Raw genomic sequence first — 26666 nt, 5'->3', positions numbered from 1 at the left:
GCATTGGACACTGCTTTGCACTCATTCTAATTCAGACCAGAGCATCATTAAGAATGATACTCTTACATATCTGCAGCCTGTATGAATTTAGGGGTTTTTATAAATGTAGAAAGCACCAAGAATGTAGTAATATGAGTAAAATATTACCAGACGTAGCCAAGAGGAAAGCAGAAGTGAGGAAATAGATGAGCAACCATGTAATATACTGAGCTAGATACTTTCAAATAAACCAGTGTTAAAGCAACCAGAGTAGTGATGAGACTCGGAATCAAGCACCTGACGTATGATTTGTGAATGATATCCTCATTATCTTCTGTTCCAGTGACTACTTGAGGGGCAAATGACTTCGGAATAAGAAAAGGCACTTACATTTTAAAATCCCAGAAAACCAATAACCTCATTTGGCATTCTGGATAAATGCTTTCTTTTCTATTGGGCATTACCATGAGTTATGACACCAATGACCAGTGATATTAAAAGGTCTTTGTTGTTTTTGTCTTTAAGAATCTAGCCATGGACGTTTTCACATAATGAAAATAACAATCTTGTTTTGGAATGTGTTACAATATAGCTTAAACATACAAATAAATAAAGTCTAGACCCTAAGGCTGCCTCTGGGGTTCACTTTTGTTAATTATTGTGTGTCCCAAGTTGTCTTAGACATTTAAGCTTAGTTTTCCTTAAGGTAAAATGAAGAAAATTTGACTTACAGAGAGATGAGAACTAGCCTCCATAAAAATGGCTCTGGGGCTTCCCTGGTGGTGCAGTGGTTGAGAGTCCGCCTGCCGATGCAGGGGACACAGGTTCGTGCCCCGGTCCGGGAAGATCCCACATGCCGTGGAGCAGCTGGGCCCTTGAGCCATGGCCGCTGAGCCTGCGCGTCCGGAGCCTGTGCTCTGCAACGGGAGAGGCCACAGCAGTGAGAGGCCCGCGTACCGCAAAAAAAAAAAAAAAAAAAAAAAAAGGCTCTGAAGATCCTAAAAGGCTGAACTTCAGCAAAATGATTCGTAGCAGCTATTCATCAAGCATTTATTTTGGTTAAGGTTGTAATGAAGACTTTTTTTCCTTTTGCCGGGAACCACTATTTCATGGTTGCCATGAGTTATTCGAACAAAACTGCCAACCAAAATTCCCATATTGCAGTCATGGAAGATTGTGAGGTATTTTAAGTGAGTAGCAACCTTGGTGAATCCAAATGGAAAAGAATCTATTGTAAATAAAGTGTTTGATGTAGTCAGTGCCAACATTTCTCCCCCAAATAATTTGTTGGTGGTATTTATGGTGTGGGTGAGTGGGAGGTGGGTTATGACTGCAGTTGAATTATTTTAACCCATCCATTTCAGGTGGTTGGGAAAAATGATAAATAGAGGGGAGAAATGTGTAAAAGGAGGAATAAGGAGAAAAATTTTGTGACAATGTTAGCTTAATTTAAGGAGGTACATGTAATTTAAATTAAATTCACTTACTCCATCTTGGAGGCTATGCCATCCAAATTTACATAATATATAGATCTAGATGAAAACTAGTATGTCCTCAGACCAATGAAAGGAAATATTCTTGGTCTAAAAAAACAGCTAGCATTGCAAAAATCTCCCTGTAAAATTACACCACTGAGATCTTTCATACGCCTTTAGAAAGTAGAGGGTTCATAGATTTTGCCCTGAAAATTCCAACAATTATTGTCGTACTGGGAGGGATCTGACAAATTCTTATTGTACCATCTGTTCGGATTTCTAGAAGCTTAGTTCTACCCTTCTATTTACAGAAAATATGTGTTTATAACATGGAGAGGGGGGGAAAAACCCACCCCTTTTTAGGCTCCTACAAGGTGGGCTGGTTGGAAAAAACGAATAAGTCTAGCCAGTACAACAAGTTATAGAAGTCCTCTTAACGGACTTTGGAGAACAAAATTGACAATTTATTCTGCAAAACATATTCACTTTTTATTCATTGTTATTCTTTACTCCATCTAAATAAGCTCCTTGTTGTAGTAGGTGATAAATGTGTTTGTAGTTTTTGTATATTTCAGGATAACAGGATATGAGGTAAGGCTTCTATACGGTAATATACGGAATTTTATCTTGTTTGCTCAATGAACACATCCGTTGACAGCACCTACATATTTTGACCCACATTTACCCATTTTGAATATAGCTGTCTTCATTTCAGAAGACAGCTTCTCTTGCCGTGTGCCGAGTATCTGCTATATCTGAGGCTCTGCAGAATGCATTTTCTCAGTGCTCTGAAGCTGGCAACTTCGTGCCAGCCACCTGTGCAGTTTCCTTTGGTACAAACACACAATGAGGCTCAGAATAAGTTACATCAGGCTGCATAGCAGTAATTCATGTGCAGATATAAGATTAAACGATATAAATAAAAAGCCAGAAACTGTGATTAGCATTCAGAAGCAGGATCAGCAAATTTCAGATGAGATAATAAACCAATGGAGGTAATTTAACGACCGTTTAAAATACATTTGAAATATCTAGTTTCATCTCAGCGTAATTTGTGGGTCTTTTTTTTTTTTTTTTTTTTTTTTTTTGCGGTACGCGGGCCTCTCACTGCCGTGGCCTCTCCCGTTGCGGAGCACAGGCTCCGGACGCGCAGGCTCAGGCGGCCATGGCTCACGGGCCCAGCCGCTCCGCAGCATGTGGGATCTTCCCGGACCGGGGCACGAACCCGTGTCCCCTGCATCGGCAGGCGGACTCTCAACTACTGCGCCACCAGGGAAGCCCTTGTTGGACATTTGATATTTGAGTGTCTTAGAGGAAATCTAAATTACTATAAAATAGGATCAACAGGAATCAACAGTGACATACTCATAGCAAGCCCAAGTGAATGCATGCTTTTAAAATACCTTCAAGTTCGAAGAAACAAGTTTTTTTATTTTAACACGTTTGTTGATTTGGGAAGAGCTATAAAAAAATGAATAGCCTGCCTCATTTTTCTAAATAATATTAACTTGCATATATATAACAAAAAGGCCTATGTCCCTTTGTGAATTAACCATTTCCATTAATAAGAAAATCTTTTAAAAGTAAGCTCACTCTTCCACAGTGGCTTTCACAAAATCCTGTCTTTCCATCTGGAAATATTCTGTGGTTCTGGAGGATTGTTATGCCTTGGCTCTTCCTTTTCTATAAACGGAGGCATCGGAGGGTGGCAGAGAACCAGGAAATCTGAGCAGCTGCCTATGTGTGTCACATCCTGGACTCTACTCCTTAGGAGAGAAATTAATTTTTTCTTTCTTTTTTTTTTTTTTTTTTTTTGAGTAACTGTAGGATTCCAAGAATGAAAACAATCCTGAGGAACAGTGAATCCCTATCTAATAGATGGGAGGAGATTATACCCCTGTATTTAGGGACGTATGGTGTGTTTAGACAACTTTCTACCATTACTAAATCAGAATACCTTTGGGCGGGTACTTTTTTGCACTGCTATTGCCATTATAGAAAATCTTGATATTTGTAAGGGGCTTAGAGTTTCTGGAAGCAAAGAATTCCCTTGGAGATTTTGTTTTTGTTTTTGGTGGGAGAGGTGAGGGGACAGATGTGGTAAATATGCAACTCTTCAACAAAATGGCGATGGCCCATAACTAGTTAAGCATATTTTTATTGCTAAAGGGAAAGTTTTTAAGTGTTTTTATGTCCTGGGTACGTTTTATTGCTTTTTTGGTTTACAATAAGACAAAAATCAATGAATGCTGTTTGAGTTTTATGAACCCTCATAAAGGCGAGAATGTATGTGTACACGATTATTTAGACGTTCAGTTTACATGCATTATGTTTATGGAATCTCTCCATAACAGTAACAAATGTCACATTTGCATTGTACCCACCTCTGAGGACTTCTGATTTTCACAGACACCATTTCATAATGTTCACAATGCTCTGGAAACACTGAATGAGGATGATAGGTTTTCCTGCTGGTGCTGCAGCCTGAGAACCAGGGCCCAGAGAGATTGAGCCACCTGCTCAAGGTCACACAGAAGATCCTAGGATCCCACAGGGGATCACAGCAGGACACTTTCCATAGATCATCATAGCCTTAAAAAAAAGAAGAAAGTAAAGCACTGAATTCCAAAAGGCCAGACAGAACACTTGATGTAAATCCTTGGGGCCTCAGTTGCTTTGCATATGCATATCGATTACAATTTGAAAGAAATATTTCCTTATATTGTAAACTACATAGCTACCTAGCCATCTCATCTGCATCACAAAAATGAAAATACACACACACCGAAGATTTCTGATTGCCTCATGCAAGACTTTTAACATCCCATAAATAATTGGGAGGCTCTGAGTTTGTGTTTTTTTATCTTCTTTTCTACATTTGTCAATTTTTCATAAAATAAGAAATGAAGAGGACCACCGCCCACACATGCACCCCAATAACAGACGAAGGAGAAAGGAGGCCCGCAGGGTGAGCAACTGGCTGAGGCCATGTGAGCCAGGTTTCTCTTCCCGCCCTTTGCACACTGGGTTTTTGGAAATAAGTCACAATGCACAGCCCACACTTACGATTTGGAAAATTATGGTCCGCCTCCTTCGGGGAGCAGTAGACTGATATTTTTATTTATGAGATTTAACGCGTAACTCTTGAAATCAAACAGCAAAGTAAAAAGTGCACGTGTTTGATGCTCAGTGTTTACAATGGCTGTTTCCCATTCCCTGTTGCATGAACATAGGACTGGGACGCACTTCCCACCTACAGAGCCCAGAGATAGTCGTGATACATGGTGACGTTAGTGAGGGACTTGAGGGGCCACAGACACCGGGAGTTGGAAGCCCCTAGAGGTCGTCGGTTCACCCCACTCTGACCGGAGGCCGACAGAGCATCCTTAGCAGCTCAGGGCCAGCGAGGCCTCACCGGGCAGCTGGGAAGTTGTGCTACGCACGATGCCGCAGGGTGGGGGCAAGTGTGAAACGTAGTAAATGAGGTTAAACAACATGCCAATAAGAAAACTAGAAAATAGAATGTTAGGCTTACGTTCGGTATAATTAAACTAAAGTATATTTCTGTTCATGTGTTTGTCCACAGAAAAATATTAAAAGGAAATATAAAGTAATAAAATTCTACATTCAGAGGGCTCAAATCTTTGTGTTATTTAATTTTGGGAAGTTCTTATATTTAATCTACATTCTTCCACTCTATTCTGGAAAATTTTACATTATTCTATTAAGAAAAAAATAAGAAAACACCAAATGAGGATTTATCCTGAGGGTTTATCCTGTGATCTTCCGAACTACCGTTTTCCTGCCTGAAATACCACACAAGGTTCAGCTGGTCGCAAGCCTTTCTTCTTTCTCCTCTCAAATCCATGTAAACAAGAGCAGAAAGACACATTTGCACACAGATTCACGCCTTGGTCAGTCTCGGGGGCCCAGGTCCAAGAGCTTCAGACCCCCAGTCTGCCTTCCTATGGGGCTTATTCAGAGGAAATGTGCCCCAGTCACTGTGGGCTTGCAGATTCTTCTGGTCCATGGTGGCTGCCCGATGGTGAGCCATGAATGTGTCTGCGTGTCACGCGGCAGGAACAACCACAGCCCAAGTCAGTTGTGCGAGGCGAACAAATGAGCCCCGAGATGCCTGGAGTTCTCTGATGCTCCTGTCAGCTCCTGCCTCTCCTAGGGATGGGTACTTTGTTCGGAAGCCATCAGTCACAGTGACTCTGACCTTTGGGTATACGCTAGATTGTTTCCATCATGAGATGTGCGTTTGCTTCCAAAGAAATGATCAGTGTCTGCAACTGATGAACTTATGAGACACAAATAAAAGAAAAATGGTCTTTAAAAAACACAGCATGTCTAGAGGTGGGCTTGGGGAGACTTCCTTCCTGAGTTCTCCCCCAGTGGGGCGGGGGAGGGGGGTCCCAGCAGACGGCCTCCATCCCTCACGGGAGAAACACTGGACACCGTATGAAACTCACACATTCTGAATTTCTAAAATGTTAACTCCTTCTCCACTGAAATTTAAACTACAACTGGAAGACAAGATTGCTTACATTGGGCTACGGAAGTATTGATGACAGAATAATAATATAAAAGCACCTCTGCTCTCAAATTGCCAAAAAAACGAAGCCCAAACAAAATATACTAAACAAACAAAATATACTACAATTTAGTATATTTCCATGAGAATTGCCTATCATAGAGAAAATTCAATGTTAAACGGCACAGTTATTGGCTGTTGTCTTACAGAGGTCGAAGTTCAAAGTAGAGGCTATCCGGAGAGTGGGCTGTGATTCAAGGTAGGTTTTTAAATGGGTTTGATAAAGTCTTGTAAAAAAGCCAAAAGAGATGCTGCAATTTTAATGCTAAGTGGCTTTGCATTGGAAACATGCCCAAGGGCTGTGTCTAGCACAGTCGCTTACTAATGATTGACTGGGAGATCAATGGGGAATGAATGCACAGGCTTTGTCACCACCTGGACACTCACTCGGCTGGCCGGTGTGTGATCGGCCTTAAGCGGCCGAGGCCCGCGTCCTGCCCTCCGGAGGCCACCCCCAAACCCCCGGGCACCAGTGCCGGGGATACGCAGGGCCTGAGGTGGCCACCGCCAGCTCCTCGGAGACAGGCAGAGGTCCCCTTCCAGAGCTGGAGGGGAGGAAGCAGGTTAGAGAGGAGGTTTTATGGGTCTTCATTTCAACACTGCACCAGGTCATTGCCAAATGAATCAAACACTCCTGAGCCCCAGGGCGCGCGAGGTGCGGAAAGCCTGGGAGCGCGCGGGGACCAGTGGGCGCTCCGGCGAGATGCTCCTGGCTCTTCCTCAGCTCCCCCTTTCTCTCCCTTCTCTCCCGGCTCTTCCCGGGGGCACCTTGTTCCTCCTTTGCCACCCAGCCTCTTGCCACGGGGTCAGTCTAAATCCCCCTCCTCAAGCAGACATACCCTAAGGCCTTTTTCTGGTCCCCATAAATTCGTCATCTTTCTAGTGGGGCGGGTCCATCCCCCAAAACAGCTGCCTGGAGAGCGTCTGGCCGGTGCGGACCCTGACTGCGAGAGGGAGAGCAATCTAACTGAGCCTCTTTTGCGACAGTAAATAAAAAGGGTAACGCAGAACGACGCCAGGGCCCTGTTGTTACGGTTAGTTGCTTACATCAGGAACAGTAACACAGAAAGAACAAGTACAACCTCGGGGGAGAAAGGGGTCTGGTTTTCTCAGCTCAAAAGTCATAAACGTTTTTTAAAAGGGAGAAAGAAAGAAAGAGAGAGAGAGAGAGGAAGGAAGGAAGGGAGAAAGAAAGGGAGAGAGAAATGTAGAGGAGAAACCACACAGGCAGTTTTTCTGAGCTCAGGGTAGGGACGGGAGCTGAGGCATGTAGGCAGCCTGTGCCCCAAGGCAGAGCCTAGGTAGGCAGTGGGGACACTGGCCCGAGGACCCCAAATCTGTGACCGCGCCCCACCCCTCCTCAGGCTCTGTGTTCAGAGCTACGATTAGTATTGGGAAGCAGCTATTGTTAACTGATCGGCTAATGTTTATAAAGTGCTTGAAAGACAAGAGAACTATAAACAAGTTTACTAATATTCATTACTGTTATTAATAAGTTAATATGCTTTTTGAATGTTCGCTTAAGTGCACCGTGGCTCTTTCTTTCTAATGGTTCCAGTGAAGCTTCTCCAGCAATTGGATTCCTGCTTCCTGATCGCCTTCCTCCTCCGCTTGCCCAGGGACCAGTGACCTTGGGTGCAGGGCTCAGGCCTCCTCATGCCCCGGGGTGATGCCACAGCCCGGTAGAGCCCAGCTCGCCGGGAGTGAGGGTGTGGCGACTGTTGACAACTTGTTGGTATATTTGTTTCTGATTCATTGTTTTAATTGTCAAGAAGTTTCTTCGGATGAAATCTTCCTCATCGTTAACCACTGCTTGCCCCCAAGACCTTTTTATTCCATTGGAGACAAGATATTTTCAACACTTTCCAGTATTCTCTGAACACGATGACAGGCTGCCCCTGCATCAGATACTCAGTCAGCAGTGCTGTGCACCTCGTGTGTGCACCAAAATTCCAGGCAGTTTGGTGGCCTCATCGCCTGCCATTTTAATCCAGGTTTGCGCTGAGAGCGTCGGCAATCGCCACATCTCCAAATTTTGCCTATTTTTCAAGTTCCCTTCATGCCCTCCTCCATCAGACCTTCCCAGATCTCTCTAGCTAGAAATGGTCTCATCTTTCTATGGCCTCTCGCAGACTTTTCTGTAAACTATTTTTATGTCGCTTATACATTCAACTTTCTCGTTATCCATGTTGGTGATGTATCTCCTTAAGGCAAAGACTATGCCTTGGTCATTGGTTTATCATAAAATACCTTACACACAGTACGTTCTCAATGAATATTTAATGACTAACTTCAGAAGTTCTGACTGCATTTACCCTGAAGAACGACTAGAAAGATTTTTGAATTGTAAACGTAATTACTAGCAGATCTGTAACATCCCAAAGTAAGATTAATATTCTGGATCAGAATTTCCCCATCCTTGATTCTGCACAATAAAGATGACATATCAACATAGGAAATATTGTATTGACAAAAGGATTAAAGGAGATTTCTAGTAAAGTGGCAGACTGACTGCAAACACATAAAAATGCTGGGTGAAATACAGAAAAAATTTAAAAATCATACCACATTTGGAAGAAAGGGAAATCTGCATTGAAAGGGAAATCCAGAAATAGAGAAGTCCAGGACAGGGTGAAAAGCAGAGAAGACTCCCAAATATCCCCCAGGGGTGCTGTTCCATGGGGTCTCTGAGCCTCTCTAGCCAGGATGCATTGTTTTCTGCCCAGTGGGTGAGCTGGGACCAGTCAAACTTTACCAGCTGGTGCTGGGAAGCAGCAAGGAATCTTGCCACCTGGCCAGGACCTTGAAGTGAAGGGGAAAAGCATCTGGGAGAAATTAAAACCCTCGGAGTGGTGTTTGGCTTTGGTGTGCCAAGCAGAAACTCTGAACTAAGAAATTACCATAAATGTTGGACCAGGACCATTGAAATCATTAGGGGCCCAGAAGGAGCAGAAAATCAAAACAAAGCAAAACCTGGAGGTAAACAGGACGATGGCAAAACGAACCACCCCCTCAGAAGATAAACTCACAATGAAGTATTTCAATCCACATGATGGAATGAAGCAGGAGTCAGAAGAGTCCATTACAAGAAGAATCAGGGCCCTTCAAGAACCAGAAATGATGCAACCGTATGAACAAATAGGAAATCGTGCAGCCAGATGAGCAAATATGAAATAACATTGAGGCTGAAGATGTTTATAGACATTTTAAAAGTAGAAACATAATAAAAATAGGACGACATTTAAAAAATAGGCATAAGCTTAATTGCCTCTCCCACAACTTCATCCACAAGCCAGGCTGCACTTTGTCACTTGCTCCCCAGGAGTCATACGAGACATGAGGAAGCCAATGCACAGAGGAGAAAAGCTGGCCAGTACCACCATGGCCAGGTGGTCAAGGTTCACCTCATCAATAACAAGCGATAGGGCTTCGCCCTGGTGGTGCAGTGGTTGAGAGTCCGCCTGCCAATGCAGGGGACTCAGGTTCGTGCCCCGGTCCGGGAAGATCCCACATGCCGCGGAGCGGCTGGGCCCGTGAGCCATGGCCACTGAACCTGCGCATCCGGAGCCTGTGCTCCGCAACGGGAGAGGCCACAGCAGTGAGAGGTCCACGTACCTCAAAAAATAAAATAAAATAAAATAAAAAAATAACAAGCTATATTGACAGGATTCATCCTTGGTCCAATGGGATGGAAAGGGTACTTTCCCTCCGCAAAACACATAACCTCAGTCGAATCATGAGAAAACCATCAGCTGAATCCCAACTGAGGGGCATTCTACAAAATACCTCACCAGCCTTCCTCAAAACTGCCACAGTCTTCAAAAACAAACAAACAAAAAAGTATGAGAAACCCTCACAGCCAAGAGGAGCCTAAGGACACAGGATGATTCAGTGCAATGTGGTGTCCTGGATGGAATCCTGGAACATAAAAAGGGAATTAGGAAAAACTAGTGAAATCCAAATAAGTGTGGAGTTTAGTTGGTACATTTAGTAAGGTACCAACACTGGTTTCTGGCTGTGACAAATGTAGTACGGAATGGAACATATATAACAACAGGGAAAATGGGACTCTGCACTATCTTTGGAAATTTTCTAAATCTGTTCTAAAGAAGGTGATCTAAAACAAAAAGAATAGGCAACTCTGACAGCTTTCAAATAGACTTCTGCAAAGATTACCAGTGAAAACAAATACAGTTGCTGATAGAAAATTTCTTAACAACACAATAGCTGCCAGGACAATTGAATAATACATTTGAAGCACTGAGGGAAAATAAAAATGCAAAAATCTAGATTCTCCCAAATAATCTTGTGAATTTGAGCAAAAATAAGGTCATTTGCAGACAGCCACCAAGAGACTTGGCCGTTTACAGACATTCGTGAGAAGTGCTAGTCCTGAAAGACATACCTGAGAGAAAGGGAAGTGGATTCAGAGGAAGGTGTTGGGTAGCGGAAATAGTGATGATTAAGGAAGTTAGCACATCTAAATAAGCTTTTATTGTAAATAATAATAGTGAATTTGGAAGGCAGTAGTTAAGAAGGTATAACAAAATTAGTTAACATTAGACAACAATAACATAGAATAAAGAAGAGGAGATCAGTGAAAGAAAGCTTTTTATAATCCTTGGATTTTGGGGGAAGAACACATGAACGTTGATTAAGTTTGAACTTCATTCAGCCAAGACTGCTTGTAAATATATGGTGCCCGACACTAAGAGTTAGAAATGCAATACTTAACCTGAGAATCAGCATGAGGCTGTTGAGAATATGGCCTCTCGACCAGTCTTTACTACCCGTACAACATTAGCCAAGTTACTTAATTCTTCCGCACCACAGTTTTCTCATTTCTAAGTGGAAGAACTAACCACAGATATCTCACAGTGCTGCGGGAAATGTTGCACAAATTACCAGGTCCTTAGAACACAATAAGCTCTTACCCATCAGTACCTGCTGTTACTGCAAACCCAGACCACTAAAGGAAAAAGGAGATAGAAAGAAGGTATGAGGAATCCAGTAGAACATGGGAAAGGAGGGAAAAGGAAGGCAAGAAAGAGTCTGTTAAATGGAAAATGTAAAATATGATGACAAGTTCGTCCAAATATGTGTCCGTTTAACAATAAAAGTAAGTGGATTATATTCATACCTTAAAAGATTCAGATTGTCAGATTGAATAATAAACAAAATCAAGCCAAGAGCTTTATAGCAACACCCTTTAATGTGATGCACAAAGACTGACTGTAAAGAATGGAAAAGGTACCAAGGTCAAGCTGGGGCAGCACCACCAATATTAAGTAAAACTGACATTAGGGCAAAAGTCATTATTAGGAATAAAGAGGGTGCTACATAATAATTGTACTGGTCAGGGTTCTCCAGAGACAGAATGTGTATGCACATAGAGAAAAAAAAAGAGATTTATTTTAAGAAATTGACTCACAAGATTATGGAGGCTGGCACATCCAAGATTTTCAGAGCTGATGTCCCAGTTCAAGTCCAAAGGCTGGCAGCCTGCTGTAGATCCAGGAAGAGCTGACATCCCAATTCCAAGGTAGTCAGGCAGGAGAATTCTAACTCAGGAAAGGGTCAGCCTTTTATTCTATTCAGGTCTTCAACTAATTGGATGAGGCCCACCTGCAGTTGGGAGGACAATCTGCTTTACTTAGTGTACTGATCTGAGTGTTACCCTCATCCAAAAACACCTTCAAAGTAACCCAGCATAATGTTTGACCAAATTTCTGGGTACCCAGTAATCTAGTCAAGTTGAAACATAAAATTAACCACCACAGAGTTCAAAGGCTGTCTTCTGGCAGAATTCCTTCTTGCTCAGGGGACTTTGGACTTTGTTCTATTAAGGCCTGCAAGACCCACCCACATCATGGAGGGCAATCTGTTTTACTCAAAGTTCACTGATTTATTTTTTATTAACTTTTTAAATTGAAATATAGTTGATTTACAATGTCATGTTAATTTAGGCTGTACAGCAAAGTAATTCAGTTATACAATTATATACATTCTTTTTTTATATTCTTTTCCATTATGGTTTATCATAGTTTATTGAATATAGTTCTCTGTGCTATACAGTAGGACCTTGTTGTTGATCCATTCTCTATATAAAAGCTTACATCTGCTAACCCCAACCTCCCACTCCATCCTTCCCCAATCCCCCCCCCACCCCCCTTGGCAACCACCAGTCTGTTCTCTATACCCGTGATTCTGTTTCTGTTTCATAGGTAGGTTCATTTGTGTCATATTTTAGATTCTACACATAGTGATATCATATGGCATTTCTCTTTATCTTTCTGACTTACTTCAGAAGTCAGATATGATAATCTCTAGTTGCATCCATGTTGCTGCAAATGGCATTATTTCATTCTTTTTTATGGCTGAGTAATATTCCATTGTATATAAATACCACATCTTCTTTATCCATTCATCTGTCATTGGACACTTAAGTTGTTTCCATGTCTTGGCTATTGTGAAAATTTCACTGACTTAAATGTTAATCTCATTCAAAAATATACCTTCACAGAAACATCTTGATCAAATATCTGGGTAGAGGGGCCCAGCCAAATTGATGCATAAAATTAACAATCATAATAGTAAAAGGAGCAACACACCAGAAAGATGAAAAGAGTCCTAAATGTGTGTTCTCTTAGCAAAGGAACCATAAAATCTATGAAGAAAAATCAAGAGCACTGCAGGAGAAGTTACAGTGAAAAAACCCCATAGATATTGTGGGAGATTGTAGTACACAATTTTTTTAAATTAATTAATTTATTTTTGGCTATGTTGGGTCTTCATTTCTGCGCGAGGGCTTTCTCCAGTTGCGGCGAGCGGGGGCCACTCTTCATCACAGTGCGCGGGCCTCTCACTATTGAGCCCTCTCCTGTTGTGGAGCACAGGCTCCAGACGCACAGGCTCAGTAGTTGTGGCTCTCGGGCCCAGTTGCTCCGCGGCATGTGGGATCCTCCCAGACCAGGGCTTGAACCCGTGTCCCCTGCACTGGCAGGCAGATTCTCAACCACTGCACCACCAGGGAAGCCCTGCACAATTTTTAACAAACAGCTATATCCAATGTTGGTGAGAATTTGGTATATTTGAATATCATTTGAGCACAATTGATGTAACAGAAATATATAGAGGTCTACATCCAACATGTAGAGAATATAAACCTTTTTCACATGCACCTGAAGTTTAAAAATTTTAAAAACCTTAAAAATTGAGTACATACTTCGCTAGAAGAGAATTTTCCTCTTAAACATTATACAGACATTATTTGACTTTAAAACAGTACAATTAGAGATTATTTACACCTAGACAGAGAATCACTACCCTCTCCCACTCCCCTGTATTTTTGAAAACTAATAAACACACATCTTAAAATAAAGTAAAAATGATTATCCACTATCTTCTTTGTAAATCTATGGAACACAGACCCGGTAAATTCATGGTATTATAGCTACATATTTATGTAGATTTATGTTCAACTTATGGAATATTAAATCAGGCCTAAAATGTTACCAATTTACACAGGTTTTAAGCTGTCAAAACCTAGGATTTTTGACAACTGCTCCATATGTGTAGGTAATAAATTTTCACTGTCTATTGTTCTGCCACAGTTGAGAATGTTTACTGAAGAGTATCAAGCAAATTTTAAATCTCATTCTTAAACAAGTTAAAGTCAGTATTAACCACTCAACACCCAACCACCGAGAATCTTTATGAAAAACAGAGACTGAGGAGCGATCGTAGATTGGAGCGGAATCAGGGCACAAGACAACAAGTGAAATGCAGAATATTGGATTGGAAATTGGACCAGTAAAAAAGACATTAATGTGTAAACTGGCAAAATTTCCTGAGTATTTTGATTAGTTCAGGACATTGCATTAAAGCTAATTATCCAAGATTTTCTGATAACTGTACTAGGTTTCGTGAGCTGTTAACATTAGGGGAAGTTAGGTGAGAGGTATGTGGGAACTAGGTGTACTGTGTTTGGCAACTTTTCTCTAAGTCTAAAAGTATATTAAACTAAAAAGTTTTAATCTTTACAATTCAAACTTCTCTCTTCCCAAGTCCTACACCATATAAATAAAACTTGTTTTCCCCTAATATTGGGGAAATGTCACCCAACTCAAAATGGAGAGAGAGGGCTGCTTACTTTACCTTACCCATGAAGGTATTTAAATACCTTACACATGAAGGTATTTCTACCTTCATGGCTACAAAGCCACAAGGACATGGCCATCAGATTCAGCAGAGCAGAATTAACCAACTCGGAAAATGAGGGAGTTATTTTGCCAGGTATCTGGAATTTTTATTTACCCTTTATCTACCGCTGACCCGTGGTCTCCAAATCAATTTGAATAGCACACCGTTAAAATCGAATGTTTAAACCAGATCAAAGCACAGAGGTTCTTATCAAAGATGGGATGGGAAGGGGGCCTTAGACTCTTCCATGTAACTTTTCCACGTGCCGCTTCCCACCCACACCCCACACCCCTGAGGTGTGCTCCAGAACACGCTGGAACAGTTTGAAAACTACTGCCACAGAATAGGAGGGATTGGACTAACACGCTACTGGTGATGAGTGAGTCGAACCCCAATAATCATGTTAAATCTACTACCTAATGGATTCCCTAGGAGCACTGTTCCAGGTAAGGCACTAAATTTTTCTCTCTTGTCCCTCCAAAGCAACAAGTTCTAGAAGGACCCTCCTGGGTGACAAACGCAGCAGCCAATCCTACACACCCTCCTTGGCCATCTCTGTGTCTTCCAGGTATTAGATAGCAATGATGCATATGTAAGTCTGTGGGGGGGGTGCTTTCAGTCACATAAACTAAATATAAGAAGCACATTGTGTGACGGTTTTTGGTTTTTTTTTTTTATGAAAAAGGAGGGAGAGTCACGCAGCCTGGGTTAAATACTAGAGAAAGAAAGGCTCTGTAGAAATCAGTCTCCTGCGTTTATAGACTCCCAAATTATACTCCTCAAGAGGCAGCCCCCAGCAGCGCTGTCAGTCATGATGAAGTGATCAGTCTGAGATTTATTATGAGTTTTCTTTCCATGTATTCAATGGAGAACATCCCACAGGTGTGTTTATATTACCAGAGATAGATGAAGATTAATTGTGTGCCCAGATGCTGAAATGCATTGACATATTTTCTGAGATTTAAGTCTTGTTAAGTCTTAAAAAAAAAAAAAAAAAAAAAAAAAAGGCTGTCCAGAATTCTCACACCGCGAAGGAATACAATATCCTCAAGGACTAAAAGAAAACGCAAACCAACCATCATTTATTCAGGAAACAGAAATTCAACTTTCACCTTGAGGCCTAAGATTTTATTTTTATTTTATTTGGAAGGTCCAAAGGGAAGTCCTTTGAGGTCGAGAAGATACTCCCATGACCTCATCACCTTAGCCTCCCCACCCAACATAATATACCTACTCCTGAAGTTTTCCTTCACTTACAGCCTAAGCTCCAAGGAAAAGGGTCAGTTAACATTTAAATACAAGTGACTTCAACCAGAAAGAAGGTTAAGTTAAAGTCCTTGCATCTTTCATCTTCCTGCATTTGCTTACTTTGTCCAGAAGAGCAGAGCTCCACCTTATACATCTTCCCTTTACAGCTGCCTAAGGATTACACGTGTCGATGACATTATCTTACATTGTGCGAGACTTACGTCCTCTGGTAGTAAAAAATAAAAAAGATTGGCAGAGAAGTGAGTCCCTTTCTGTTTTCATTGTTTGGGGCAGGAGTTTAGGTGCTGCTGTCAACAGATGCCTGTGTGTTGTGGGAAGGGCTCTGTGGCGCTCCAGCAGTCAGCCACTCATGGTCAACGGAAAGAAGACATTTCTGAGGTTTTCTTTAGTGAAATAGTGAAATTAGCTATTCGGCCGAGGAGGCCCCCCAACGAGATGCCTATTGCCAGGGGCTGCAAAAAACACACCTTGGAAGAGCAGTGCTGTAGATATGTTTCTGTCAAAAAGAAAGGAGATAAGCATCCCTAGAATTCACTTCACAGTGACACAGGCTGCTCCCACCCGGTGGTCCTGTGACACACGTAGCACACAGCTGTCCTAAGGGCAGACTGGACTTGGGCAGGCAGAGGCTCCAAGTCTCGTCAAATGGAATCCACATGACATGCTCTAGTATTTGCCGGCTAACCTTCACAAAATGGAAAAGTGGCTTGAAAGTTTCAAGAAAGAGAACTTCAGCTTTGAGATGATACAACTGGACAGGCAGTTGAAACATGAAGAAATAGCAGAGGTGAACTTTCTCCTAGCTCTTTTGTGAGTTTTTCTCAGCCACATTAAAAGGGAAAGATTTAATTTCCACAATGATAGGAAGATAATAAAGAAGAGAGACCCTTTTTTTCTCCCTTGACCTTATCCTGTCTGCTCAGGAGGCTCCCGTGAATGAGTACAGGACGACTGGAGCAATGGCAGTTGTTTTGTAACCATGAGGTATCAGCATGAAGAGAAGAATAAGCATGCTAAGAATGGCAGAAAGGAAAGAAAGAGCCTGGGTCCTTGACAGCGTCACAGAGCTCCTAGTCCATCCTGTAAGAACTTCTTATTACATAGTTTGTTTAATACCTTCCTGACTTTAACCACTAAGTCAAGTTTTCTGTCATTTGCAGCCAAATGCATACTAACTATAGAGTTTTATATCAACAAAATGATAGAAAGCATTGCTTACTGAAAGAAACAGATGACTGTGTTTCCTTCATCTGCAATTTGTGGTTTAAAATTATGTAAATGCATTGTCCCTAAAAAAAAAAAAAAAAAAAGCCACAGCTGCAAACTTTAGAAACTTAGAAACAGAATCCTCTGATGTGCTTAAAAGATTTTTTCCCCAAAAAACAGCTAAGAATAAAAATAAAAGACACATCTTCCTATTAGTTTGCTGGTACAATTGATTGATAAAGGAAGATGGACCTTTAATAGCAAGAGTTCAACAAAACCTTTACATAAAAGTTCAAAAATCAAATACAGTAGGTGTGAAAAACAAATATAATTTTATTAAATAAAGCTCTTGGTGCGTTTCTCCCACTGGGAATTATGTATATTTGTGAAGGGTTTTTTATTTCTTTTGCTATTGAAAGCAAGTAGTAAAATAAACTGAACTCATGAATAGACATTTAAATTACTGTATTATAAAACTGAAACAAAAGTTTTCAGAAATAATAAAGCATTATTGCTCTCACTATATTATTATTAATTTTCTACTATTAGCACATAGTAGAAATATTACTTAAAATATTGTTTTTAAATTTATCTAATATTTGAAATTCCTGTTTAGTGAATTTTTTATGAAAACACATGATTCATAATTGATTTATATATTGAATAGATCCTTAACATTTTATACTGTAAAGCTCACATGACAAATTTTGAAAATTATTGTTTCCTTTATCAACAGATTTATCATTTTGGCACCTGGCTGCCTGCTGCCACTCCCTAACCCTCCCTTGGCCTGGCAGAGAGGTGGATACACAAGAAGGCTTGCATTTTTCTCACGTGTTCTAACGTTGGAGTTTTGGGGGGTTTGCTAATTCCTTTACTTTCTTGTTAGCATCCCAGGATCATCACTTTAGGGACAAGAAAGAAACTTTAAGAAAGCATTTTCCATACACACACTACTATATATAAAATAGATAACCAACAGGGACTTACTGTATAGCACAGGGAATCTGTTCAATATTCTGCAATAAGCTATACGGGTAAAGAATCTGAAAAAGAATGAATATATGTATATGTATAACTGAATCACTTTGCTGTAAACCTGAAACTAACACAACATTGTAAATCAACTATACTCCAATAAAAATTTTTTTAAAAAGAATGCATTTTCCTTTTTCTCATCTATTGCCTTTAAAGGAATAACAATGTAAGAAACAACAGTAGAAGAATATAGCAAGCATATTTATCAAACCCTTGGATGAGGCCAGGACAAATGTTACCTCACCTCACGTTTAGCCAAATTCTCACGTATAAAAACAGAGGACCGGGTTCTGTAGGAGATAAAGATGAAACAAAAACTTCCAGTTTTCAAAAACTGATGATTCCCAACTTGTAAATGGAAAGGCATATAGTTGAGGCAAGGAATCCATTGAGTTCTGAGAAAAACCACAAGAAGCTGCGTGACTGAGAAATGACTCAGATGAACATTCTTTTTGAAAAGATGAAAAATTAAAAATGGAGTCTTGGGTTTTCCTGGCATGATGAAAGGTATTAACAGAGAAAACCGAAGCCGAGATGGCTTTTCAAGTCACAGAAAGCAGCCCTGAGCAAACACACCAGCTCTGAGAAAGTCGCTGCCCAAAGAGATTAACTCATACCCAAAATGTGCTTCCGGTGAGGGGATAGGGCTGGTGGGGTGCGTATGAATGAATAATAATACCTCACCTCTCTTCTGCTTAAACATACTTCCTGATGGGAGCAGATTGTCAAAAAAAGGCCCCATGAAAATGACTCGAAGTGCTCCTGGCAAACTACTCCAATTTTCCGTTAACTCAATTATTAAAGAGGAAGTAGGTCACTCTCTTCCTCAAATTGATCTTTCTACCAGGAACTCGGTTTAGTTTTCTAATTGTTTTTAAATTACTATAATTTTTTAACTGAGCCATGATTTCCTTATAAAAAGCTCTAAGACAGGCGAAAGCAAAAAGTCAAGTTCAAATATTTACTGTTTTGTCATTGAGCAGTTAAAAACCTACTTCAATTAATTCTTATCTACTCTATTTTCATCTACTATTATTGAGCAGCTGAGCTCTGTAGTCTGCAGGAAACATTAGAAATCAAACTCTGAGTTCAAGTATAATTTGAATGTCTGGGTTCTTGGGCAAGCCACTTAATCTCTGGGTCTGTACGAAGAAAGGGGAATGCCGGCCTACCTCCCAGGGCTAGTGGGAAGATTAACTAATTAATAATCGTTGAGTACTTTGAAAGTATAAGGTGCTATGCAAATGCTAAGTAGTATTATTATTAATGTTTCACTTAAAATCAGAGCTTGCAGGGATAATCATTTTTGATGTAAGAACACAGTGAATATTCCAGAATGAATTCTTTAATATTATTTAAATCTTAAAGGGAAATATGCAACCGAATATTTTGATGGTATCGTGAAATAAATATAATAATAACTTGCCATTTTATTTAAGGGAGGACTAGCTAACATATAAACTTCTAGAAAAGAAGAGAAAGAATAGGTTTTAAGGGCTTTTTCAAGTCCAGAAAGCCTTGGGGACAACTCAGTTCTAAACCATATAATCTTATTTGGATGGGTCAAATTCTAGGCCAAAAAAACCCAAACAAAGAAACTTCTAAAGACTTCCTTAAATGTAAGATCTGACCCTAAAACTAGGGGGAAACAGGGAAAATGTACCTTGACATTGGTCTTGGCAACGATTTGTTGGATGTGACACCAAAAACACAAGCAACACAGCAGAAATCAACATGTTGGATTACATTGACCTTCTGCACAGCAAAGAAAATAATCAACCAAACGAAAAGGTAAACTATGGAATGGGAGAAAATATTTGCAAGTCATGTATCTGATAAGGGGTTAATGTCCGCAATAAATGAGGAAGTCATACAACTCAACAGCAACAAATCATCATCAAGTGGAAAGTGGGCAAAGCACCTGAACAGACACCTTTCCAAACACATACAAACAGCCAGGTACACGAACAGGTGCGTGATATCACTAATCATCAGGTACCTGCAAATCAATACCACAGTGAGCCATCACTGCCTATTATCAGAAACAGCAAATGTTGCTCAGCCCGTGGAGAAAACAGAACCCTTGTGCGCTGCCGTGGGAGAGGGACATTAGTGCAGACACTGTGGCAGACAGTATGGAGTTTCCTCAAAAAATTAAAAACAGAGCTACCATGTGATCCAGCAATTCCACTCCTAGGTATATACAATCAAAGGAAAAGAAATCGCTATGTCAAAGAGATATCTGCACCCCTATGGTCACCGCCGCATTATTTATGATAGCCAAGACTTGGTAGCAACTAAGTGTCCATTGATGGTTGAATGGTAAGGAAAATGTAAAATATCTATCTATCTATATAATTCAACTATGGGAAAGAAGGAAATCCTGCCATTTGCAACCATATAGATGGACCTTGAGGGCATCATGCTAAGTGCAAAAAGTCAGAGAAAGACAAATACTTTATGATCTCACTTGTATGTTGAATCTAAAAGAGCTGAACTCATAGAAATGGAGCGTAAAATGGGGATTGCCAGGGGTTCAGAAAAATGGGGAGATTTGGTCAAAGGGTACAAACTTTTGTTATAAAAAGAATAAGTTCCAGGAATCTAATGTACAGCCTGGTGACTGTAGTTAACAATACTGTATTGTACACATAAAAGGAGCCGTGAGAGTAGGTCCTAAATGTTCTCAACATAAAAACAACAACAACCGAATGGCAATTATGTGAAGTAAAGAATATGTCAGCTAACTTTGTTGTGGTAAACACTTCATAATATATATGTGTAGCAAATCGTCACGTACACCTTAAACTTACCAATGTCATATTTCAATTATATCTCAATAAAACTGGAAAGAAAGTAATGAAACTAAAAAGAAACTTCCTATATGGTAACCATCGCTTTTATTGACTGAGTATTCTAATAATATTCTATGAATATTATCTTTATACTATATTCTATGAAAATATTATGCTTGAATAATATTCTATTGTTTTATATATCATTCACTTATAAATTGTACTGTACTTCAAGAATATTTTTCAGAGCTTACACTCTTAACACTTGTAAAATTAATATTCAAAATTTAAAAGATACAAACATAAGAAAAGACAAATTTAACAACAAAAGGTCTGTATATTAATGCAGCAAACGTCATAGCGTTTGTATATCAATTTATATTTTACAAAGCACATTTCAAGAAAAGCTCATTTAAGTACAGATTGTATTCATCTGTGAGCCTCTTAGCAACCAGAGTGAAAAAAATAGTTAATATAGTCTTAACTAAAAAAAGGAAGCTTATGAATTTTCTTGGCCTATTTCCTGAAAGAATGTGTTACTTGGACCTTACGTTAATGACTTGGGAAACAGCTGGTGTTCATCTTTATTAATATTTTGTAAAATAACAGAAATTGTCTTCCTATGGAGTTTTGCCGATTCATTTCTCTACGTTTGCAGAGCTTCCATCTCGAAACCCTAATTCAGTGCTGACAAGTCTTCAAGAGTATAAGCTAGCATGGTCCAGATAAATGAAGAGCACACCTCAAACTTTTTCATTGTGTTGAATGCTAATGCTAAAAGTTAATGAAATAGAATATGCTGAGTGTGTGTGTGTGTGTGTGTGTGTGCGCGCGCGCGTGCGCGCTCTAATCAATTAAATAGGGAGCTTTCTAATTAGAAACATTAAAATTCAGGCCCTGAACGTGAAAGTAAATGGCAGCTATTACAAACCATAGGAAGACAGGAGTGCAGTTTTTACTCATCTTTATGTGCGACGTGAAGTACAGGAGAAAGGAAATTAATGTTTGCGAGATGTAACAGTGGACCAGGTGCTTGACAGATATTTTCTCATCGATCTTCCCAACAATAGTCTGATGAAAAGATTTTACCATTTTACGAAAGAGGAAACCAAGGTTTGGGAAGGTTAAACATCCCGGTATCTGAACGTGGACCCTTCATGGCACTGCCAGTCACATTCCATGCTTCCACCCACACACAAAAGTTATTTTTTATTTTGTTTAAAATCAAACCACAGTCATTAGACCCAAAGGTCAACATTGTCTCAAGTGTGGATCTCGGTCTATGACTTTAATTTTTTCCGACAAAAGTCTTAGTTCCACTTCTGATGTATCCTTGCATTACTGGTACCTGTTCCTTTTTGCCGACAGGAAAAAAAAAGAATCCTGATATTCTCTTATGGCTTCACAGACAGGCAAATAGTATTAACTTCAATTACATTTACTACATCAGAAAACAGAATATGCTTGATTTTGTCCTTTAGACACAACCCAATGACAGACCAATATTGAAAGTAAGTAATTGCCTGGAGTCCATTTCAATTCACAGCCTCCAGTACGTCTAGTATAAAATAATAAAGTGTTCCTAGAAATATTAGAAGAAACCCCGTTATTTAATTACCGTAAGGCCTTCCGGAAGAGAAATAAACCATGACTTACGCGGATGAGCAAGGGGTGTGGGGAAGACTGAAAAGATGACACAGATGAAGCATGAAATGCTAGTAGAAAAGAAAGCAAATTGTGGACCAGTCAGCAAAATGCTAGACGAAATGCTAAAATAAACTAATAAAGAGGGAGAGATAGATTCTACAATGATATTTTGTATTATTGAGGGTGAAACAAACAGTTGAAGCGTAAAGGGGAAACAACACTTCTGAGATTCAGTCACGTTTTTTCAAAGCTAACAGGAAAAGAAGTCATGGAATAAACTTTTAAATTTTTATTTCTCATAAGATGGTATATTCCTTGTAGAGCATCAGATTAGGTAAGCAACTGGTTTGGTCGTAAAAGCCATTGGGTCTATAAATGGAGGACCTACATGGCTAGAAACAAAATAACAAGTATATAAAGAAGATCTATTCAATGAGAGATGGATTAAGAAAAAAAAATTAATTAGGAAATATGCATAACAGCCTTAGTAATCAAGTAATCAAAATTTTCCAGGAAAACTTACTCTAAAACATCAGGTATTTTACTATATAGTTTTGAGATTTACTCTTCAGAAATATAGATAGGAGATGCCAGATCAGTTGCAAAAGTTTGGATACGTAGCAATAGATGAAGCAGGTCAGCATGCAAATTCACTTTATGAAGTGCTTCAAACACCATGAAATAGTTTACGGTCACTTCCTCTCTCTGTGAAGATGTGAGTTTTTCTTTCTTTGTGATATAGCCTGAGTCTCAACACCCCCATCATTTCAAGGGATTCCTAAATGCATTACAAAGTGTAGGTTTTGGACATGCTAGGATCTTAGTTATTTCCCTTGGTCCAAAAATACTAAGGCTTATTTCATTTGAATTAATGTAAGAAATTAAAATAAATAAATTTAAAATAATATATATTTAATTATATATAATTACATTTTAAATATATATAAAGGATCTTGTAAATATTGATTGATAATTTTTAAAAACTATAACTTGAGTAAAATGGCAACATCTTGATCAGAGGATGCTACATTGTCTTGAGAACTTAGAAGGACTGGGTTTATTTCTTGCTCTTATTATGTGTCCTTTGGGGGCCAACTGGGGGCTTTGCTCTGCATTGTCTCACCCTGGGACCTGGATGACCACAGCACCTGTTGTGACACTGCGTGGACACTGGCAGAGGAAAGAGACCACACCCTGGATAGTCTTTCCTATCATTTGAAAATAGAAGTGAAGTTATATAATATATATCCTTTGAGCCCAATAATTCCATTCTAGAAATGTTCCTCAGGAAATAAAAAGAGACGCTGTTAAACGCCTGTTTTCAAAGATATTTGTTACAACGTCCTTTTTTACGATTGTGGACAATTGGAAGCATCCTCCACGTTCAAGGAGAAGAATGACTAATTACAGGTTTGACAGCGCCATAGCGGCCATTAGATTATGTGGGTACATACTATTTAATGATGTGGGGAAACGCTCACATGTAATGTTCAGTGAATACAAGCGGCATGAAAATTCATATGTAAAGTAAGTCTCCGGAGAAGCGGGCAGGAAGGTGACTCAGCAAAATTGCTCACAGTACTTATCCTTGGGTCCAGTGACAGCAACAATTTCTATTGTTTTCTTTATAGTCAGTGGTATTTTCCAAATTTTCTGTGATGAAGATGTGTTCATTTTAGAATTAGAATAGAATGATGAATAACTTACAATTATAATACTTAAGGCTAGTATGGGTGCAGTGAGCCGTGAAAGCTTGGACTCCGTGGGTGGGAGGAGGAATTGGTAAAACCACTCCAAACAACAAAACACTGCAACAGTCTTAAAAGGCATTCATGCCCATCGGATCCCTGATTCTATCTTTAGAAAGATAGCCAAAGCATATAACAAGTGTTATTTATTCGAAAATAAATTTCTCTACCTAAAATTAAAGAAAATATGACTAAACCTGATTACACAAAAATATGACTCTTCTTTATATCCATAAATTCATAAATAAAATTTCATGTCTGCCTACTTGGGCAAATAACCAGAGGGAAAATTATTTGATAAATACCTTTTTTTTTTAGAAATACATATCCATGTATTTATATTTCACAAGCAAATATTTATATATTAATATGAATGTATGTAATATACAAATGATATGTATGTCTTGTGGTTATATTTTATCATGACAAAAATTCAAAAATTATCTATATGTCCATGAATAGGCATGGGTTACATAAGCTTTGACCATCGATGCAATAGAACATGCTTGTGATATGTTAACTTGGATATAAATTTTCCTAGAGAAGACAACATCAGTTAAGTAAAACAGTTTGAAATGGAGAAAAGACTCAAGGAAATACTCAGGAATATGTTAGGTGCATATTATGGAAACTTTTCATTTATATCTGTATTGGGGGGTATTTTCAGTTTTTCCTCAAAGTATACTTTTATAAAGAAGAAAATCTATTTAACTTTTTCAGAGTCAAAAGAAATATTGGTTGGAGTTGAAAGGGAACTATTAAAGAATTTTAACATTGAATCTTAAAATTCCAATGCATCCCAAGTATCAACACAGTTTTTTTGACCATTAATTTTTTCAGGAGGAATATTTTAACATTTTTTCTTGTCTCATTCTTTAATTGGTATGACATTGATACACCAATTCAGACATCTAGCTCAAAGAAAACCAGTGAAGATTTTTTTCATTACACATTTTGTGATGAGAGGGAAAATTTGCCTTGAGAAGCTTGCAAAATTTCCTTGGAATAAGGAAATTGCTTTAGGTGACTCATCTACACCAATGTGCCCGTCTGTTGTGGGCAATCCCTCTATAAAGCTTTTTGAATGAAAGAACTGTTTATGACATCAAGTCACTAAATTATACTCCTGCCTACAAACTGGTAGAAAGGAAATAAAAGTAACCCGCTTCAATCTAGCGGAAGAGAGATTTGGAGAGATGAGCGATGCTGGCCAGTCAAATCCATCAAGGAGACACACTGTGATTGAAATGAATGGTACCCACAGGCTCACAAAATCCAGCCACAGCCAAAATTATTCATATGTTCTTTAAGATCTCCTCAAGGTAAGGAAGAAAAAGCATCCGTAATCATTGTCTTATTCAACTAAAATATCCACAAATGACACTTTCTTCAGGTCATGGTTCTGGAATTAGGGACAAAATTACTGTAGCATCACAAATGTTAATGAGGAGACTGAATCACTTGAAAATGCACCAACTAAATCTATAAGGATGGATAATTGTGTTTGTATTGAATTATGGGGAATATTTTAAAAAAACAAAACAAACAAACTACTGTGGAGTCTGATGACCTGATTTGTAGTTCTAAGCTCTGTGATTGACCAAAAGACTTTGAGCAAGTCATCAAATTTCTTTTTTTTTCCTCATCTGTAAAATGGGTATAAAAAATAACCATTTCAAAATGTGGTTTTTGAAGCTCAAACTCAGAAAGAAAAATAAATAAGCCCTGTGTAAACGGAAGAAATCCCTGTAAACAGTAAAGTGTTTTACAAAGGAAGCGACATTATACTAATTCATTGAACATGGAGCTTTGGAACCTGCCAAGCATTGTGCACTGGGGATACAAAATGAAGGTTTCAAAATCTCAGCCATGCCTTGAATTCATCTCAAAATTACAGTCAGATTGCATCACCTGGAGCAGTCCAACATAAAGAAGCCTTCCCTGCATCATCTCATCGTCCATAAAAACAGCTGCCATCTGCAGGACCAGCCCCTGATCTCCTGCTCTCCCAAGGTCCAGTCAATACCGGAAGGAGATACGTAATGCCCACATCCTAATGATTCTGCAGCCAGCTCAGTCCTGACCCAAAGAATCTAATCTGAAATTAGTAAGCGTCTAAGTGCTTTTTAATTTAAAGCCACTAGAAAGAAGGGTGCCACTAAACACCATTTGTGAAGAAAGTATCACGATGAGAATGACGGAAGAAATGTAGGTTGGGCATCTGTGAATTGCAAATGTACTTCTGTGCGTAACTAGCCCTAAACTGCCTGAAAATCAATGAGTTGGAAAGGAAAGTTATTACATCTGCCCACAGTAGCATGTGGCCATAACTGTAATTGTTTCATTTTAGAATATGAATCCTTTGGGTTTCCTCTTTAGTAACTTATCCTGTAACTTCATCACAACCCTTAGAGTTGCACTGAAACTCAGAAGACGAAGCCATCCACTGGGTCTTGAAACCAGGAGGAAGAGCTATGTGTCTGTCGATCAGCAAGTGAAGAAAACCAGAAATGATGCCCTGTTTTTCTTCCCACACTCCTCCCTCCCTCCCTCCCCTTCCTTCCTTCCTTTTTCCTCTTTTCCTCTTTCCTTCCTTTATTTCTTCCTTTCTCCTCACATTCAATAAATACTTACTCACTACTTCCATGCCATGCTTATGGGAATACAAAAATGAAACGGAACTACCATATTTCTAAGTATAACACGAAAC

Source organism: Monodon monoceros, unplaced genomic scaffold (genome assembly GCF_005190385.1).
Source record: "Monodon monoceros isolate NGI ecotype Baffin Bay Population unplaced genomic scaffold, NGI_Narwhal_1 Super_Scaffold_1, whole genome shotgun sequence".
In the NCBI taxonomy this organism is placed as follows: Eukaryota; Metazoa; Chordata; class Mammalia; order Artiodactyla; family Monodontidae; genus Monodon; species Monodon monoceros.
This window is presented reverse-complemented; position numbering follows the sequence as displayed.